Source organism: Pelobates fuscus, chromosome 11 (genome assembly GCF_036172605.1).
Source record: "Pelobates fuscus isolate aPelFus1 chromosome 11, aPelFus1.pri, whole genome shotgun sequence".
In the NCBI taxonomy this organism is placed as follows: Eukaryota; Metazoa; Chordata; class Amphibia; order Anura; family Pelobatidae; genus Pelobates; species Pelobates fuscus.
In genome coordinates, this window is record NC_086327.1 from 53,335,557 (window position 1) to 53,348,460 (window position 12,904).

At 43.4% G+C, this 12,904-nt stretch overlaps 1 non-coding gene across 1 annotated transcript; it reads left to right on the forward strand.

Moving 5' to 3' along the window:
- The first annotated feature begins 10,896 nt into the window (after positions 1-10,896).
- Positions 10,897-11,034, forward strand: LOC134578227 (small Cajal body-specific RNA 11). The gene has a single exon (XR_010086092.1). It is a non-coding gene; the product is annotated as a small Cajal body-specific RNA 11 (non-coding RNA).
- Positions 11,035-12,904: the final 1,870 nt, after the last annotated feature.

Consider the following 12,904-nt stretch of genomic DNA (forward strand, 5'->3'; position numbering starts at 1 on the left):
TTTTGCCATTTGGATTTTTTTTATTGATGCAATTTGGAGTTTAGTAAATAACCTTATGAAATTAAAAGTCTAGCCAAAGACTCCCACGAAAACAGTGTATAATGAGTTCCACTAAACATGCATTCAAACAAATTGCGGTTCATACAAATTTTTGGAGATGGTCAAGTTGTCCGAATTATGTAACTCACCATATGACTGATTCATGAAACAAAAAAAAAGTAATAATAAGTCGTTTTATATGTTTTGTGATTCCAAGTTCTCTCTGTGGCACCACATTTTTTTTATTTACAGATCAAAAGAGAAGTAACTAATAAAAGGGAAAAAGGACAAGCAGTAACAAAAATCTATATATTTGACCCTGTATCTTTCAAAAACCCATGGGGGATACTGTTGTTCTCATAAGACATTCCTCAACACAAATATGTATATTTTATTGTATTAAAAACTGACAGTATTATCACACTCACAGTCAAAATGCCATGCTGAACTTGGAAAATAAGATCACTGTTTGTGCTGAACAAAATTATATATAAGTGTGGGTGCACTTCATATGAATAAGGTAAATTATGGTTGAACATTCAGCCGATGACATCGCAAGGAAGGAGGAGAGGAGGAGGAAAGCTCCCCGCCTGGCGCTGGAGAAAGGTAAGTGTTTAACCCCTTCCTCTCTCCAGAGCCCGGTGGGAGGGGGTCTCTGAGGGTGGGGGCACCCTCAGGGCACTATAGTGCCAGGAAAACGAGTATGTTTTCCTGGCACTATAGTGGTCCTTTAAGTTCAAGGTTATATTAATCTGAATTTTATGTGATGGATCAGAACACAATAGTCTAAGTTGGTGAAATGAAATGAGAAAAACATATACATAAGACATTTTTTTAGAAATAGAAAACAGAAAATTGACATGTGCGTATTACATAGTTACATAGCTGAAAAGAGACTTACGTCCATCAAGTTCAGCCTTCCTCACATTTGTTTTTTGCTGTTGATCCAAAAGAAGGCAAAAAAAAAACAGTTTGAAAAAAATTCCTTCTTGACCCCAGAATGGCAGTCAGATTTATTCTTGGATCAAACAGTTATTACCCTACATTGAAAGATTATATCCTTGAATATTCTGTTTTTGCAAGTATGCATCTAGTAGCTGTTAGAACATCTGTGTGGACTCTGATAAAACCACTTCTTCAGGCAGAGAATTCCACATCCTTTTTGTTCTTACCGTAAAAAAACCTTTCCTTTGCCTTAGACGAAATCTTCTTTCTTCCAGTTAAAACGTATGGCCTTGTGTCCTATGTAAAGTCCGGTTTGTGAATAGATTTCCACACAATGGTTTGTATTGGCCTTGAATATATTTGTAGAAGGTTACCATATGCCCTCTCAGGCGACGTTTTTTCTAAACTAAATAGGTTTAAATTTGTTAACTTTTCTTCATAGTTGATATATTCCATTCCTTTTATTAATTTTGTAGGCCGCCTCTGCACTTTTTCTAGTGCCATAATATCCTTCTTTAGAACAGGTGCCGAAAATTACACAGCATATTCAATATGTGGTCTTACCAGTGATTTATTAAGAGGCACAATTATATTCTCATCTCGAGAATGAATGCCCTTTTTCATGCATGACAATACCTTACTGGCCTTGGCCACTGCTGATTGACATTGCACATTGTTGCATAGTTTGTTGTCTATAACAGCGTTTCCCAAACCAGTCCTCAAGACCCACCAACAGTCCAGGTTTTGTTAGTATCTCCAGTGGAATAAAACAGGGAAATACATAAACCCTGGACTGTTGGTGGGCCATGAGGACTGGTTTGGGAACCACTGGTCTATAACAATTCCCAACTCCTTTTCGTGTGTTGTTATCCCTAATTCGCTTCCATTAAGGGTATACGTTGCTTGTGTATTCTTTACGCCGAAGTGCTTAACTTTGCATTTTTCAACATTAAATTTCATCTGCCATTTGAGTGCCCAGTTCCCCAGTCTATCTAAATCCCTCTGCAGCAAAGTAATATCTTGCTTACATTGTATTATTTTACAGAGTTTTGTGTCATCTGCAAACACTGAAACATGACTTTTAATGCTTTCTTCAAGATCATTTATAAACATGTTAAATAGAAGGGGTCCCAGAACAGACCCCTGAGGGACATCACTTGCCACCTCTGTCCAGCTTGAAATTTTACCATTAACGACAACTCTTTGTACTCTATTTTTAAGCCAATGTTCTACCCAAGAACAAGCATTTTCATCTAGACCGATTTCCTTGAGTTTGAACACTAATCTATTGTGTGCAACTGTATCAAGTGCCTTGGCAAAATCCAAATAGATCACATCCACTGCAACACCCTGATCTATACTTCTACTTACTTCTTCATAGAATGCAATCAAATTAGTTTGACATGACCTGTGCTTCATAAAACCATGCAGATTTTTGCTGATAACCATGTTCTTCTCAAGGAATTCTTGAATATTATCCCTTAATAACCTTTCAAATATTTTCTCAGCCACAGAAGTTAAGCTCACATGTCTATAATTTCCAGGCAAGGATTTTAAACCCTTTTTGAATTTAGGAACCACATCTGCCTTCCTCCAATCCTCAGGAACATTTCCTGAAAGAAAAGAATCTTGAAAGATTAAAAACAGAGGTTCACTTATTTCTACACTTAGTTCCTTAAGTACTCGTGGATGGATACCGTCAGGCCCTGGAACTTTGTTTATATTAACTTTCTTTAGTTGCCCCACACGCACGGAGTGGCTTCATAGGGTGGGAGACATTCAGGCTGCAGAGGCGCTATGAGGGTCCCTCGCGGGGCTGTCGGCCAGGCACGCGGAGATCTGGGGACCATGGTTCTTATACCAATCTAGAGATATCTAATAAATAGCATTAACTCATCTGAGAAGCGGAAAATCGGGGAACGGAATTCTGCCCGATCATGTCCTGGTCCCGCGTCAGGGTTCACCCCCGGGCGAGATATATCCCTCCCTAATGACTGCTCACATGCAAACTCATATTACCCATTGACAGTTGCACCGCTAGACTTTCCGGACTTTCACACGCACACGCATCTGAGAGACACGATAGGTGACCTTTTCCATTGACACTATCATACGAACACCAACGCAAGCTAAGCATCAGCTGAAACTAAAAATGGGACATTAGACACGACCAGTTATTCAGACAACTTACCCCACTACAACGCTGACAACTTTTCGGTTTGTTTTACCTGGAGACAGAGACCACAATTATACTGCACGGGCCACGACTTGCACGGAATAGATGATGAGTCTCTTTGGACTAACACACAATGACACACATGCGCACCACACAGCCATATTAACACACAATGACACACCTGCGCACCATACAATCATATACTGGCAATGTTTAGCTCCCCAAGGACAAGAGCGATTTGCCGTACAATCACGCACTGGGATCGTTAGGGAGGAAGGGAGGGACCCTCCTTACATCCTTCTCCTTATACCCTTACCCCATCCCCTCTCATCATCTCTTTACAAGAAGCCTAGGGTAGTGTTTAGAGGTGCACCCACACTAAGGAACAGATTAGTACATAGCTACAGCAAACCTGAAAAAAGTAAACATTTGTTAATAGGAAATAATGTTTTTTACAAATGTGGCATGTGCAATATATGTAAATTAAATTCAAAAAGAGAAAATTCCACCACCTTCGCATCATCAGTTACAAAATAAGTATTTAACATTAAAGAGTGTATTACCTGTAATACTAAACAAGTAATCTACATGTTGGAGTGCCCTTGTGGCCTCCAGTATGTAGGACAAACGAAAAGAATTTTAAAAATCAGACTTAGAGAACACGTCTATAATATTTAAAGAGGTTTTGACAAACATTCCCTCTCAAGCCATTTTAAAACGCACCATAATAGTGACCCATCATTACTTAAATATAGTGATATCCAAAAAGTAGAAATACCCTGGAGGGGAGGTGAACTAGACAAGATTTTAACCTATAGAGAAATGTTTTGGATTTACAATTTAAAAACCTTAGCCCCTTTGGGCTTAAATGCTGAATTAGAACTAGCAAATATTTTGTAGACACAACTATGATCTATAAGAGAAATTTTGTACCTCTAGACATTAATAGACAAGAGGTCAACTAGTCAGCATAAGTTTTTCTTTATATACATATACATTTGTAAAAGTATTACAATCAATTCACTATAGAGTATTTAAATGTATAACAGATGAGCATATGTTCGTGTATTATATACTCTCCACAATGAGTTGAGATTTTTAGTTTGAGATTATTATGCAAAAAGCTTGCGTTATTTTATATGTTTTACAAAGTTTTAATGATTGTGTTTTCTTTGTGTTTTTTTGTTTCACTGTTATTTTTTCTATTTCTTACATTTAGTGTTTCTGGACTATTATGATAAGCAAAAAGCATAGTTCAGGATGACTTAAAGCAATGTTCATAGAATAAGATCTGCAAATTAATGCATATACCTTTAAGGATTTAAATGTGCTTTTGCCGGCAAGGTATATAACCGCCGAACAGCACATTAAGCACCTATCTTGAAAAAGCCCACATTAGAGGGGCGCAACGCGTTGATGAGGTGCTCATTCATGCATATATATTATATATTTTAAACTCTTTCTGTGTGGCTGCCCATACGCCTAATTTTCCTTTTCTAACCGGAGTACATCTGCGGGGAGGAGGATTTTATTCAACATCCAGCTTGCCTCAGTGCACGAGGCAGACGCTGCCTTCACCTGCTAGCCAGACAGTGTTCTTGGAACAGAGGAAGACTTCAGCCAGATAAGCATTTATGTGGTGCTTAGAGATAAGCATCACAACTTTTTCCTGTAAGGGTTTTTATGTTGGGGAGGGGGATTCTCTTTTTATGTTAAGACATTAAATGCAGTATTATACTATGTTTATTTTCTGTCTTATTTAAGGGATTTCCAGCATCAGTGTATGTTTCCAACGGTTTTGTGGACCTCCTTTCATTTCTTTGGACCTTGCCATTATACCACACACTTTGGACTGCTATACTATTACTAGTACTATTTTGTTTCATATTGTACCGTTATTGTTGCAATTTACAACATTGATACTTTCATGTTCTACTTTTATGTTCTACATTGTATCATATAGCTGTTACTAAAGGTTGCAAACACATTTATGCAAGTGCATACCCCTCATTAAACCTAAGGGGATTATTAACTAAGCGCTGATAACATAACTAAAAAAACTTTCATGCTTAGAATTTGGGAAGTTATTTTCTGTTTTAGCAGCTGTTATTTAGAGGTACTTTGTACCATTTTATACTACATATCATCTATATTATTTTATGCGCTCTCTTTTTCATTTTAATGTTTTGTAAATTAAATGATGCAAATCCTCAAACAATCCATGTTAAGTCCAGGTTGTGAGGCAACAAAACGCAAAAAATGCTAAGGCGGGTGAATAGTTTTGCAAGGTTTTTGTACATTACAAAGTCCCATGCCCCTTTTAGAGAAAAGTTTTTGTAATAGGGAAGTGGAAGTCAAGCTCTATGATTGTCCCAAATAAAGGCTGTTAAAACGTTTTGAACTTACAGAATCAAGTGACGATAACAATGTGCAATAATCTAATTATACACAGTCATCATGGGACCAGCATAATTTTTATAGTATTAACTTTTTCAGCCCAAGAAGCAGTTAAGATTTCCATTGCATCCATTCCTATTTGCAATCCTGCACTATTGGGTTGTAGTTATATTTTAAAATAGTATGAGGAGATTTAGACAATTTGATTCCCAAATAATTAATGCAATGGGATCTCCAGTCAAAGAGATATTTCGGCTTAAGCTTGGATATAAATGTGGCTGGTAGGCCTGTCGGGATTACCTGGGTTGTAGCCTGATTTAGTTTATGGAAAGATCTGGTCACAATTTTGTAAAAACTGCAAAAGTGCAGAATTGAGCATTCAGCATTTCTTAATGTCAGTATAATATCATCTGCGAATTATGTTAAACGGTTGCACATTCCCTTAAAATTCCTGTATTTATGAGCTACAGGCTTTAGATACAGTTTAAAGAAGTGTGGGGGTAGTGAACACCCCTGTCAGGTGGCATTAGTGTTAGTGATTGGCAATTAGTTCTGCATACAGTTTTGTATCACTCATAAAGGATCACTATAGGGTCAGGAACACAAACATGTATTCCTGACCCTATAGTGTTAAAACCACCATCTAGCCACCTTGGACCCCTCATGCCTCCATAAATATAGTAAAAATATTACTGTATTCAAGCTTGAAGCTGTAGATTTGCATGCTGTTAGACTCAGAAAAACAAGCAGTCTGCTGACATCATCAGAAGTAGTAGCCTGATCCAATCACAATGCTTCCCCATAGGATTGGCTGAGACTGACAAAGAGGCAGATTAGGGGCAGAGCCAGCATGATTCAAATACAGCCCAGGCCAATCAGCATCTCCTCATAGAGATTAATTGAATCAATGAATCTCTATGAGGAATGTTCAGTGTCAGCATGCAGAGGGAGGAGACACTGAATGTTGTGATGCATTTTAGGCAGCCATGACCCAGGAAGGATCTCTAACAGCTATCTGAGGAATGGCCAGTGATGTTATCACTAGACTGTAATGTAAACATTGCATTTTCTCTGAAAAGACAGTTTTTACAGCAAAAAGCCTGAAGGTTGAAAATTCAATAAGCTATAGTTGTTCTGGCGACTATAGTGTCACTTTAAGCAAAGATAAAATATGGTATTTGTCTGGTGTTTTGCCTGGTTAAGGCAATGTAATGATATGTGCTTGTAACATTTCAGAATGCAAGGAGTAGAGAAACTATGGTTGTAAAGAAAATATAGCTGTGAGGATATTTATTTCACAAAGGTCTAATAATATAGTACACCCCTCACATTTTTGTGACACTGAAGAAATGACACTTTGCTACAATGTAAAGTAGTAAGTGTACAGCCTGTATAACAGTGTAAATGTGTTGTGCCCTCAAAATAACTCAACACAGCCATTAATGTCTAAACCGTTGGCAACAAAAGTAAGTACACCCCTAAGTGTAAATGTCCAAATTGGGCCCAATTAGCCATTTTCCCTCCCAGTGTCATATGACTTGTTAGTGTTACAAGGTCTCAGGTGGGAATGGGGAGCAGGTGTGGTAAATCTGGTGTTATCGCTCTCACACTCTCTCATACTGGTCACTGGAAGTTCAACATGGCACCTCATGGCAAAGAACTCTGAGGATCTGAATAAAAAATTGTTGCTCTACATAAAGATGGCCTAGGCTATTAGAAGATGCCAAGACCCTGAAACTGAGCTGCAGCACGGTGGGCAAGACAATACAGCGGTTTCACAGGACATGTTCCACTCAGAACAGGCCTCACCATGGTTGACCAAAGAAGTTGAGTGCACGTGCTCAGCATCATTCCAAAGGTTGTCTTTGGGAAATAGACGTATGAGTGCTGTCAGCATTGCTGCAGAGGTTGAAGGGGTGGAGGATCAGCATGTCAGTGCTCAGACCATAGGCCGCACACTGCATCAAATTGGTCTGCATAGCTGTCGTACCAGAAGGAAGCCTTTTCTAAAGATGATGCACAAGAAAGCCCGCAAACAGTTTGCTGAAGACAAGCGGACTAAGGACATGCATTACTGGAACCATGTCCTGTGGTCAGATGAGACCAAGATGAACTTATTTGGTTCACTTGGTGTCAAGCATTTGTGGCGGCAACCAGGTGAGGAGTATAAAGACAAGTGTGTCTTGCCTACATTTAAGCATGGTGGTGGGTATCTCATGGTCTGGGCCTGCATGAGTGGTGCCGGCACTGGGCAGCTACAATTCATTGAGGGAACCATGAATGCCAACATGTACTGTTTCATCCTGAAGTAGAGCATGGGCCGCTGGGCAGTATTCCACCATGATAACAACCCCAAACTCGCCTCCAAGACGACTACTGCCTTGCTAAAGAAGCTGAAGGTAAGGGTGATGGACTGGCCAAGCATGTCTCCTGACCTAAACCCTATTGAGCATCTGTGGGGCATCCTCAAATGGAAGGTGGGGGAGCGCAAGGTCTCTAACATCCACCAGCTCTGTGCTGTCATCATGGAGGAGTTGAAGAAGACTCCAGTGGCAACCTGTAAAGCTCTGGTGAACTCCATGTCCATGAGGGTTAAGGCAGTGCTGGAAAATAATGGTGGCCACACAATATATTACACTTTGGGCCCAATTTGGACATTTCCACTTAGGGGTGTACTCACTTTTGTTTCCAACTGTTTAGACCAGGGCCGCCATCAGGGGCCCGCACGCTGATGGGGCCTATCGGGTAGCCCACACACTTAGAGCCACCCGATGGGCCCTATATCTTCAGGGGCCCGGTCAGCGCTGTGGCCACGTAATAGCGCGACCGGGCCCCTTTTTTAAAAAAATGCAGCCGCAGCACAAGTGCTGCTGTGAGGAAGTGCTCACTTCCTCCAGCTCACTCCGCGCGGGAGGAGAGACAGCCAGGCAGTGAAGGGGAGAGCCGTGCTGACTCCCATCAGCCCCAGCCACCCTCCTGCAAAGAAAAGGTAAGAAACAGGAGAGTGGCTGAAAAACGAGCTGTGTGTGTGTTTGTATGCATGTCTGTCAGTATGTATATACGTCTGTATGTCAGTATGAATGTATGTATGTGTGTATGTATGCATGTATGTCTGTCTGTATTAATGTATATATGTTTGTATGCCAGTATCAATGTATGTCAGTAAGAATGTATGTATGTATGTCTGTATGTCATTATGAATGTATGTGCTATATAGTGCCAATGGTCGTAGAGCAACAGCCTCACACGTTTGTCTCCATTGAGTTCTGAGCCACACTCCAAACCAATTTTTTCTGCTATGCACAAGTCTAAATTGCACTGTGTGTATGGAGTTATAGCTATGCATGTAAATATGTTTACATTCTGGTAGACAACTCTGCAATCATATGTATTTGCAAGAGATAGTTTGTGCCTGACTGAGCTCAAAGGTGAATGCAGAGTTATATGCTAGTTGTAAACTCATGCATGTGTTGAGGTACGTGTCCTTATAAAAATAGAAAGGCACTTAGTCATACATAAAAATACACACACATACATCGGATCATATAGAGATACACACATTGAAGCCCTTAAGGATACATATACATACTGAAGTAGATCTAGACCTGTACACACAGTGAAGTATTTAGCGATACCATGATCAGCCACAATAATAAATCGACCTGCCTAATATCGTGTAGGTCCCCGCCATGCTGCTAAAACAGCTCTAATGCTTCAAGGCAGCAGATCCTTTAACCCCTTAAGGACCCATGACATGTGTGGCATGTCATGATTCCATTTTATTCCAGAAGTTTGGTCCTTAAGGGGTTAAAGGGAAACTATAGTGCCAGGAAAACAAACTCGTTTTCTTGGCACTATAGCTGCCCCCTCGGTCAAGGCCCCCTCCCTGTGGTGCAGAAGGGTTTAAAACCCCTTGTGTCACTAACCTGGGTCCAGCGCCGATGAACCTCAGTGCTGGCTTAGTTTTGCGCACACGGACGCCGGCGGGGGAGACCTAATGCGCACGTGCGGCAATGGCTGCGCTCGCATTTGAATCTCCCCACAGGAAAGCATTTTTCAATGCTTTCCTATGGGGAAAATATGACGCTGGAGGTCAGTAGAATATTGCATATTCTATATTTATATTGATTTTATATGGATGTGTGGATTGCCATAAGTAACAGATGGTATATAATGATGGGGGGGGACCTACTGTCCTCCCCCTCTCCGGCCCCCACCCCTGTGCGGCGGGTGGGGGCCCTAAAAAAACAATAAGGGGGGGACCTACTGTCCCTCCCCGGCCCCCATCCCTGAGCGGTGGGTGGGGGCCCTAAAAAAACAATAAGGGGGGACCTACTGTCCCCCCCTGGCCCCCACCCCTGAGCGGTGGGTGGGGGCCCTAAATACTAATAAGGTGGGGGGCCTAATGTCCCCCCCCCGGCACCCACCCCTGAGCGGTGGGTGGGGGCCCTAAAAAAACAATAAAGGGGGGACTTACTGTCCCCCCCTGAGCGGTGGGTGGGGGCCCTAAATACAAATGGGGGGGGAACTAGTCACACCCTCCCCCCCCAAAAAAGAATTATCCCCCTAACCACCCCGCTCACCCTAAAAATCATGAGGGGGGCACCTTTAACTAAGAACCTGTAAAAAAATTAGAAAAAAACAACTTACCATTCGATGTTTTCTTTCTTCTAAAATCTTCTTTTTTCAGCCCCCAAAAAGGCCAAATTAAAAACCATAATAAAACCAAATAACTTTCCCACGCTGTGTAAAATGACACCGAACACTCTGATTGGTTAGATTCCAAGCCCACCAATCAGAGTTCTCTTTGTCATTTTACACAGCGTGGGAAAATTCCAAAGAACTTTCCCACGCTGTGTAAAATGACACAGAGCACTGTGATTGGTGGGCTTGGAATCTAACCAATCAGAGTGCTCTGTGTAACTTTTAGTAGGGGGTAACTTTTTTTGGGGTGGGGGGGTGGGTGACTAGGGGCTTGGGGACCCCTAGTCACCTTTGATTGGGGGGGGATTTTTATTTAGGGCCCCCACCCACCACTCAGGGGTGGGGGCTGGGGGCTGGGGGGGACAGTAGGTCCCCCCTTATTGTTTTTTTTAGGGCCCCCACCCACCACTCAGGGGTGGAGGACAGTAGGTCCCCCCCTCATTATTTTTATGGCCCCCACCCACCGCGCAGGGGTGGGTGCCGGGGGGAGGACAGTAGGTCCCCCCCTCACTATTTTTATGGCCCCCACCCACGCGCAGGGGTGGGGGCGGGTGGAGGACAGTAGTTCCTCCCCCCATTGTGATTTATGGCCCCCACCCACCGCGCAGGGGTGGGGCCGGGGGGAGGACAGTAGGTCCCCCCCCTCATTATTTTTATTGCCCCCACCCACCGTTCAGGGGTGGGGGCCAGGGGGGGAGGACAGTACGTCCCCCCCTCATTATTTTTATGGCCCCCACCCACCGCACAGGGGTGGGGGCCGGGGGGAGGACAGTAGGTCCCCCCTCATTATTTTTATGGCCCCCACCCAACGCGCAGGGGTGGGGGTAGGACAGTAGGTCCTCCCCCCATTATTTTTATGGCCCGCACCCACCGTGCAGGGGTGGGGTCGGGGGAGGACAGTAGGTCCCCCCCCTCATTATTTTTATGCCCCCCACTCACCGCGCAGGGGTGGGGGCAGGGGGAAGGACAGTAGGTCCTCCCCCCATTGTGATTCATGGCCCCCACCCACCGTGCAGGGTTGGAGGCCGGGGGAAGGAAAGTAGGTCCCCCCCTCATTATTTTTATGGCCCCCACCCACCACGCAGTGGTAGGGGCAGGGGGAGGACAGTAGGTCCCCCCCAGTGTGTATCAGGACCCCTGAAGACAGGTGTCAATCCATATCTGCCAAGTGACCCTATGTAGGGGAACAGTCCCTATTCTGCTCTGTGTCAGTGTGTATCAGGGATCCTTAGGATAGGTGTCAATCCATATCTGCCAAGTGACCCTATGTAGGGGAAACAGTCCCTATTCTGCTCTGTGTCAGTGTGTATCAGGGATCCTTAGGATAGGTGTCAATCCATATCTGCCAAGTGACCCTATGTAGGGGGAACAGTCCCTATTCTGCTCTGTGTCAGTGTGTATCAGGGATCCTTAGGATAGGTATCAATCCATATCTGCCAAGTGACCCTATTTAGGGGGAACAGTCCCTATTCTGCTCTGTGTCAGTGTGTATCAGGGTCTCTGAGGACAGGTGTCAATCCATATCTGCCAAGTGACCCTATGTAGGGGGAACAGTCCCTATTCTGCTCTGTGTCTGTGTGTATCAGGGATCCTTAGGATAGGTGTCAATCCGTATCTGCCAAGTGACCCAATGTAGGGGGAACAGTCCCTATTCTGCTCTGTGTCAGTGTGTATCAGGGATCCTTAGGATAGGTGTCAATTCATATCTGCCAAGTGACCCTATGTAGGGGGAACAGTCCCTATTCTGCTCTGTGTCAGTGTGTATCAGGGATCCTTAGGATAGGTGTCAATTCATATCTGCCAATTGACCCTATGTAGGGGGAATAGTCCCTATTCTGCTCTGTGTCAGTGTGTATCAGGGTCTCTGAGGACATGTGTCAATCCATATCTGCCAAGTGACCCTATGTAGGGGGAACAGTCCCTATTCTGCTCTGTGTCAGTGTGTATCAGGGATCCTTAGGATAGGTGTCAATCCATATCTGCCAAGTGACCCTATGTAGGGGGAACAGTCCCTATTCTGCTCTGTGTCAGTGTCTGGGGGGAGTATCTGCAGTAATACAGAGTGTCTGGAGGGAGTATCTGCAGTAACACAGAGTGTCTGGAGGGAGTATCTGCAGTAACACAGGGTGTCTGGAGGGAGTATCTGCAGTAACACAGGGTGTCTGGAGGGAGTATCTGCAGTAGCACAGGGTGTCTGGAGGGAGTATCTGCAGTAACACAGAGTGTCTGGAGGGAGTATCTGCACTAACACAGGGTGTCTGGAGGGAGTATCTGCAGTAACAGAGAGTGTCTGGAGGGAGTATCTGCAGTAATACAAAGTGTCTGGAGGAAGTATCTGCAGTAATACAGAGTGTCTGGAGGGAGTATCTGCAGTAATACAGAGTGTCTGGAGGGAATATCTGCTGTAACACAGGGTGTCTGGAGTGAGAATCTGCAGTAACACCGAGTGTCTGGGGGGAGTATCTGCAGTAATACAGAGTGCCTGGGGGGAGTATCTGCTTGTAACATTTATATGCACTAAAAAAAATAATAAATTGAAAAAAAAAATGGTTGCAGCTTCCGAATGAATCTAAAATGGATGCTGTCCAGTAGGTGGGAGGGTCTGCTATGGAGGGTGTGCTGCTGATTGGTTGGAATGTGTCT